Consider the following 8,163-nt stretch of genomic DNA (forward strand, 5'->3'; position numbering starts at 1 on the left):
ATGAAAACATGGAATAGCCACACACACAGGCCGGTCCACTTGGGGTGATGGGCAAGTACATATAGGCTGGGAGTCAGCCCTACCTTACACCCCTCCTGGACAATACAAGGGCCTGGTGGTGCAACAGTTAAGCACTCAGTTGCTACCTGAAAGGTTGGTAGTTCAAACCCATCCAACGGCTCCATGGGAGAATGACCTAGTGATCTGCTCCCGTAAAGATCACAGCCCAGAAAATCCTATGGGCCAGTTCTACTCTGTCACATGGGGTCACTAAGAGTCGAAAATCAACTCAAGAGCGCACAACAACAAAAACACCTCCTTTACCCCCTTCTGGCTTACATGGTTTGTGTATGTGTGTGTGTGTTGTGTATTTAACCTCACAAGGCAGTACTATTTCATGCAATCACTGTTCTTTTGGATTTATTCCCTATTTACCATTACCTTTGCTCATTGTTTCTTTTTATATTTCAGACTTTTCATCTGGGATAATTTTCTTTTTTTTCCCTTGAAGTACATTTTTTTTTTAGAATTTTTTTTTTAAGTGAGAACCTGTTGATGGCAAACTCTTCATTCTATACATCTGAAAATCCCTCCCTTCCACCCTCTGAGCCAGCTACTAAGGTACTGTTTCTTAGTTCCAAAGACTCCCTTCTGCATTCTGCTTTGGGCTCTGCATTCCTGCATTTGCCAGCTGACTCCTTGTTTGGCCAGTAAGGGGCTCTGCCGGTCAGGGTCCAATCAGGGGACAGAAATTAGTTATTTAAACAGGGAATTTTGAATATAAAGAATTGTTAACTAGAACAGTTACTGTTGTTGTTAACTGCCATCAAGCCAGCCCCCAACTCAAGGCAGCCCCATGCACAATGGAATGGGGTGTTGTTGGGTCCTGCACCATTCCCATAATCATTTGGGGATCAAACACGTGTTATCCATGGGACATTGACTGACTGGTATGCAGAAGTAGATCACCAGGCCTTTTTCCTAGTCCGTCTCATTCCAGAAGCTCCCCTGGAGCCTGTTCAGCATCATAGCAACATGCAAGCCTCCACTGACAGACAGGTGGTGGCTGTACGTGAGATGCACTGGCTGGGAATTGAACCCAGGTCTCTCACATGAAAGGTGAGAATTCTACCACCAAACCACCAATGCCTTACCAGTAGAACAGTACACAGTGGTTAATTACTCACAGGGGTACATGGGACTCCAAGGAGTTTGGAAATAGTAGGTACAAAAGAACAGCTTCTACCTCTAGGCTGAGGAAGGGTGGACAATAAAGACTAAGGACTAGGAGAGGGACCCTCCCTTCAATGAGGCTGAGACTCGTTCACAGAAACATGCAGGCTGCCAGTGGCAAAGTAACTTGCCAGATAGTGTGGGTAGGTGCTAGTCTGTGCAAGAAGCTCACCATGATTCCAGAAAGATGTGGGGAAGTTGGAGCGGATCTGTAGAAGTGACCAGACATTGCTGGAGTGTGTGGGAGAGGTGGGTTTGATCCTCAGAAGCATCCTACTCTTGCTCTAGAGTATGGATGGGCCAGTGCTAGAGTGCCCCACCGCTGCCAGAGGATGTAGGCTGACAGGAGTGGGTGAATCAGACCTATACGAGAGCAGCTGCTTGTGGAGAATGCATGGCGTGAGGGTGTAGAAGAAGCTCCTGTGGAAGGGCTTGACTGTGGGAGCTTCTTGGGAACAGCTGCCAGTGGGGAGAGTATGGCCTGAGGGCATGGCTATAACTAGTCTGTGTGTCCACTCAGCTCCCGTGCTGATTAATTGTCAAGCCAAGGTCTGAGGTCGCCAAGGAAGACACAGCTCACACCGGCACTGGTTGGGACAATGCTTTACTCACATAGAGAAGAGACAGAGCAAGGTCAGCTTTAACAGTGGGCATCAATCCTCCACGGCCAGTGGGTCTCATTCTGCAGCCAACGCAGGGTTAGTGCCTCTGCACGCACCCCTTTTGTGTTGCAGGTGAAGATGCCATTCCCTTCCCACTAGGAAGAGATATAGAAACGGGGTTGTCCAGGTGCCATGTGATACGCAAGCAGACTCCAAGCACAGAGAGTTGACTGTGTACCCAGAACAGGAAGGGAGTTTCCCCAATAAGGAGAAGAAATTGGAAGAGAGCAAGACTGAGTTGCCAGCATTATTCCATTATCAAGGAATGCTTTGGGCCCGATTTCTGATAAGGTCATCCAGGTCAGAATCGTACGGGTTGCAGCAGTCCACCCTCCCAACAACAACAATGGATGGCCAGAATCTGGAAAGAAAATGTCTTCTTGTCACTACTGCCTTAAAGTATCACTTCATTGCCCTTTTGTGATGAAGCTTAAGATTCCTTCAACCACCGTGTCTAGCTCCAGTATCACAAAACAGGGCAAGGAAGGATGTATATCGAGCTGAGAGACAATAACTTCATAACTGGCACAATGGTCCTTAGAAAAGGGAGATAAGACTGCTACTTACTCTTCTTCCTGTTCTAGTTAGCAGCATCCCAACAGCAGTTCATTCCAGAATTGAGTTCAGTATGCGGTTTTTCCAACACCTGCAAAAACAGTCTTAAAGCCTCCTTCCAGAGTCACCAGCACGAGTGGGCCAGCACCTTCTCCTCCCAAGTCAGGGTCCAAGGCCCATGGGGCCTTCTCCAAACATAAAGGTGCCAATGCTAACCAAGCAGCCCCCTCCTCAGGGGTTTGTTTGTTCCATGACATCCCTCCTCCAACTTCTAAGTAATTGGAATTATTAAAATTCTAACTTGTTCTCCGAGTGCTTCCTGTGGTCACTACTTTTATGATACCTTTTTGCTTTTTCAATTACTTGGTAAACAATTCTTTATACATAGTTAATTATAACTTATAATAAATTCTTTGTGGTAAAATACCTTGCATGGTTTTTGAGTCCTGATTGGACCTGAAACTATTTATATTTTACTCTCATGCTTGAAATACATTTTTGCAGAGTAGAAAATTCCAGATCAGAAGGTAATTTTTTCAGCACATTCAGTAAGTGATTCCATTGTGTTTTGGCTTCTATTGTTGGCAGTTGAGAAATCAGCTGTCTAATTGTCACTGTTTGTTTTTTTTTTTTTTTTGGACGTACCTATTTTTCTATCACAGTTGTAAGGATTTTTATCTTTGTCCTTTTGTGTTTCACAGTTTCATTGTATTCCTGGGCCTAGTTTTAAAAATTTATTCTACTTAAGACTTGTTGTATTCTTAAATCTCTCGATATTTATTAATATAGAAAAATTCAGTTATTATTTCTTCCCCGTTCTCTCTCTCTCTTCACCTTCTGGAATTCAATTAAATATAAAAAAATTTTTTTTAATTAAATATACATTAGACTATCTCATTTATTCTCCATGTTTCTTTGTCTCTCTTATATTTTCAATGTTTTTCCTCTGTGCTGTATTACATATCATTTATTCAACTCTACTTGATAATGCGTGGAGCTGCCGTGAGTTGGAACTGATTTGATGGCACTGTTTCCCACCCCTCCTCCCCCCAATTTACTAGTTCTCTCTTCTGCTGTGTCTACTATGCTGTTAAACCTGTCCACTGAGGCTTTTAATTTGTCATACCTTTTTCTTTTATTTCTAGTTGTTCTATTTGCTTCTTTTAAAAAATATGCTATTTTATTTTTAATAGTAATTGGCAGATATTTATTTAAGCTTATTTTATTTTCCTAAATATAAAGCTACAAAAAACTAAACTCATTGCCATCAAGTCAATTCTGACTCATAGCGACCCTGTAAGACAGAATAGAGCTGCCCCATAGGGTTTCCAAGGAGCACTTGGTGGATTCAAACTGCTGATCTTTTGGTTAGCAGCTGTAGCTCTTAACCACTACACCACCAGTGTTTCCTTCCTAAATACAGTAAGTAAATATAGTAAGCATAGCTGTTTTATAACCTTCCTTCTTCCTACCTTCCTTTCCTCCTTCCTTCCACAAATATCTATTAAATGCCTACTATGTGCCCAGCATTATGCTAGGCATGAGGGACACTGTGAGCAGGGCACACACAGAGAACTATAAATCTTGCATTGAATAAGGGATTTGGTGAGTGAGTACAGTGAGTTTGGGACAACCATCCCCCTTCCTTCTAGGGAAGAAGATGAGGGCTACTATGAGGCTGATGGGAGCACTGGGGAGGCATCCATCTTCCCTAAAGGCAGCCTTTTACCCCCACAGCCTCTGAGAGCTGAGCAGGGTCTAGGCAGGCGCCTCATCCAGAAGGTGAAGAAGGTGTACAAAGAGTGTCAGCATGCATCTCTGTTGCAAATGGGCTGCTCTGAGCCACACATGGAAGGCATTCAGGTTTGCTAGGGAGGAGGAGAGAGCAGGCTGCTGGGGGCTTAGCTCAGAGGCACCCCGGAGAGCAGGGTTCAGGCTACTGAACCACTCAGAGAGGAGGGTTCAACCAAGCCCAGCAAAAGTTCAAGCCATGAATGTGTGGAGTGTGTCTGAGGGTGTATATGTGTATGTGCACGTGTGTATGTGACTGTGTGCATATGTGTATGTGAGTGTGTCTGTGTGTTCCGCCCATCCTGTCACTTAGCACAGGTCCTAAGGTAGGGACCAAGGCAGTGATCCATGTTGCCAGCATGATGGGATCAGGGACTGTGCAGGCAGCATGCTATAAAGTGACGAGCGCTAAACTTGGAGTCAGAGGACCCGAGCTCTAGCCACTCCTCTGCCCTGCCCTGAACATGTGGCCTTGGGCAGATAACTTCCCGTTGCTAAGCCTCGGTTTCCTCATCTGTAAGGTGGTGAGAATGATGTCTACTTCATAGGGTGGTTGTGAACACTGATGAATCTAAATTAGAAGACAATATAGGGTCATACGAGAGCTAGATATTGTCTTATTACTATGTTATGCTTGTTATCATTAGCTGAGATCTGGTCTCTTCTGGAAGCTAATTTATGGAGAAGTTCAGATGCCTTCCACAGGGTGTCAGTGGTGCTTCAGATTGCCTTGTAAATGTCCCTGTGTCTGAGTGTTTGTAAGGACTTAGGTGAGGTGCTCACAAGTGCCAGGTGTCATCAGGGACCGGGGCCCTCAGCAAGCCCACAGGTCCAGGAGTGGCACCCTGGTATCCTCTGGCCTCCCTTTTCACTCACTGCCCTTCCATGGCCTCCCCTCCCCCGAGTCTGCAAGTGACCTTGGCTGCCCCAAGTCCCCAGGTGGGCACCTCCCCTGGACCTGCCCTCACTTAGCCTCCAGCCCACCTGGCTCTCTAGCTCCTGTTGGCTGAGCCCAGGTAGGTAAAGGGCATGAAATTAGAGTAGTTCATCTATAACTTGTGCTTCCCTAAGGCTGCTCCTGTCTGAAAACAGGTTTTTCTTGCCTAATTGACTCTCTACCTGATAGAACTTGGGCCAGGGAGAGTGGGGGAGAGGGGGAGAATGGAGGGTGGAGGCTTCTTGGTGCTCTTTACCTGCTCCAGCTGAGTCCTCATTCCTATTTCAGAAGAGCAGGTATTTAACAAGTTGTCCCCCTGCTTCTGTAAGGCTGTTAGTTCTTGATTCAAATGAGCTTGGCACAAATGCCATTTCCTTCATAAAGTGCCAATTCTGGAGCCAGCCACTGCTTGCTTACTGGGGGACTCTGGGCAAGTTACCCTCCCAGCTATGCTGGTCAGTGTTGAACAACCCCGTCTTAAATAAATATTGAAAATTGAAAGAATCCTGATTTGTAGCATTTGCCAATTTCTGTGGTGCTAACACCCCTAAGGAGCCCTGGTGGTGCAACGGTTGAGCACTCGGCTGCTAACCGAAAGGTTGATGGTTCCAACCCACCAGCAACTGTGTGGGAGAAAGGCCTGGTGATCTGCTCCAGTAAAGATTACAACCTAGAAAACCCTATGGGGCAGTTCTACTCTGTCACATGGGGTTGCTATGAGTCCTATAAGTCAGAATTGATCCGACAGTCTGCAACAACCACAACAATGTTCCCACTGCAGCCAGTTTCGCGCTATCAACATGTTGCCAACGAATGACGAACTGAGAGAGGCAATCCACTGGGCAGCTTCAATTACCATGTAGCTAAAATGGGAATAATAAAAGTGCCTATTCTCAAGGTTAGTGTGAGGATTAAAAGAGATAACCAATACATGAAAAGTGTCTAGCACAATGCCTGGCTGAATAATGTTCACCGTTACCGACAATACTACCATGCCTACCTCTACCATTATCCCCTCCACCCCTGGGTAGCCCTTCTCTTGGCTTTAGACTCCCTAAGCACTCTGCTTTTACTTCTATTATTGCCCATGCCTCCCTCTGTCTTATATTACTTGTTGGATTGATGTGTTTGTTTGATGAGTCTCTATTCCCAATGTCAGTGTAAGGTGAGGGTTAGGAGCAGGGACTATGGAGCCAAACTAGTTGGCTAAAGGCAGCACCAGGAAAAGAATACAATTGTTCACACCTTAGTGTGTTACTGATTCAGGTTTTAGAAGCCTCTCCTTCTGTGATGTAATTTTCCTGTCACCTATTTCATTTCATTAGGGTTGTCTAATTTTGTGCGTCACATTGTTTATGGCTTTGGAGTACTTTAGTCTTTTTTTTTTTTCCCTCCCAGAAATAAAATTAAACGTATGTACTAACAGGCAATCTGCTGTTGGGGGTGAGCTATATTTATTTAAACTAATGTAGCAGGTGAGATAATTGTTATTTAAGGCTTTGGAGGATTTTTTTTTTTCCTTGAGTCAATGGGTTTGATTCTAAATATGCTACCATGTGGAAATAGCAACTGAGACCTCATTCCAGAACAACACAGCTTCATCAAGGGGAAGGTGGACTCAGATTAGCTTGTTCCCAAGTTCTAGTTCCTTTTGAAGCAGAAATCCACATGTGCAAGTACACAAAGGATCCGAATGAAGTTTCCTTGAATCATCATCAGTTCTGTGATTTTTCAGAACTTGGTTCTAGGAAGCCAACATCTTAGATTGTCTCTTGAACGTGAGCTTGTCTACTTACCAGACTTGTGTTCTCAATTCTCTCCAAGACAAATGTTCCCCATTGGCCCAGCCTTCTCCCTGGTATAGCACACTTCTAACTGCCCACATCAGCTCCCTCCATCCTCGGGATCCTGGGCTCACTCATTCTGAGATAGTAGAGTCCTCCACCCAAGCACCGAGGCACACTTCTCAGGGCTTTGAGCTTCTGTGACTGCACTGTAAGAAGGATTTGGCTTTCATAGAGCCTACTCTGCCTATGTTCAATAGGAAAACTTAGGTGGGAAGGACTCCCTCTCAAAGGCAGAGCAGAGTAGCCAGGGGCATGTTCTGTGTCATGGTGCTTGTGTACATGATCTTGCTCATGAAAGGGGTGCAGGGACTGCAGACAACAGGAGGGGGGTTATGGGGGCTCCAGGTCTCCAAGGATTTCTCCTCCTTCTCCCACGTGGCACTCACTAGACATGACTGAAGCAGAGACCCATGTTCTGCTAGCCAACCAAGGGAAAGTCTGTAGAGTAGTGATCTTTCTGGCTGAAGAGCCCCACAGAGCTCCCGGGGCCCTGGGCTAGATCTTCTGAGTTCCTTACCTATTCAGACTTTGGTGGCTGCTGTGTGACATAAGCAACTCACTTCCTCAGCACCCAGAGAAATAAGCCTGTAACACCATGAGCCTGCACAGCTGAGCAGTCCTCGCTGGTCTCGTTATGCTTCCTCAACATAGCTGCTATTCCACCAAATGCTGTAGACCCATATTGCCCAAGAGAAATATAACGTGAACTGCATATGTAATTTCAAATGTTCTAGAAGCCATGTAACAAAGGTGCAATGGATTTAATTGTGTCCCCCCAAAACATGGGTTGGAATCCTAACCGCTACGCCTGTGGATGTAATCCCCTTTGGGAATAGGGTGTCCTTTGTTACATTAAAGAGGTCACATTAGTGTAGGATGTGCCCTAAATCTAATCACTTCTCAGCTATAAGGAGCAGCCGAGACACAAAGCCAATAAAGCACAAATGGGGAAAGATAGAAGCTACGTGGGGATTGCCAAGGAACCAAGGAACACACACACCAGGGCTACAGAAGCTGAAAGAGACAAGAATCTTCCCCCAGAGCTGACAGAGAGAGCCCTCCCCTAGAGCTGGTTCCCCGAATTCGAACTTCTAGCCTCCCGAACTCTTGAGAAAATAAATTTCTGTTATTTAAAGCC

At 45.4% G+C, this 8,163-nt stretch overlaps 1 non-coding gene across 1 annotated transcript; it reads right to left on the reverse strand.

Moving 5' to 3' along the window:
• Positions 1-1,078: 1,078 nt before the first annotated feature.
• On the reverse strand, positions 1,079-1,149 carry TRNAE-UUC (transfer RNA glutamic acid (anticodon UUC)). The gene has a single exon. It is a non-coding gene; the product is annotated as a tRNA-Glu (tRNA).
• Positions 1,150-8,163: the final 7,014 nt, after the last annotated feature.

The sequence above is a fragment of the Elephas maximus genome, chromosome 23, assembly GCF_024166365.1.
Source record: "Elephas maximus indicus isolate mEleMax1 chromosome 23, mEleMax1 primary haplotype, whole genome shotgun sequence".
Taxonomy (NCBI): Eukaryota; Metazoa; Chordata; class Mammalia; order Proboscidea; family Elephantidae; genus Elephas; species Elephas maximus.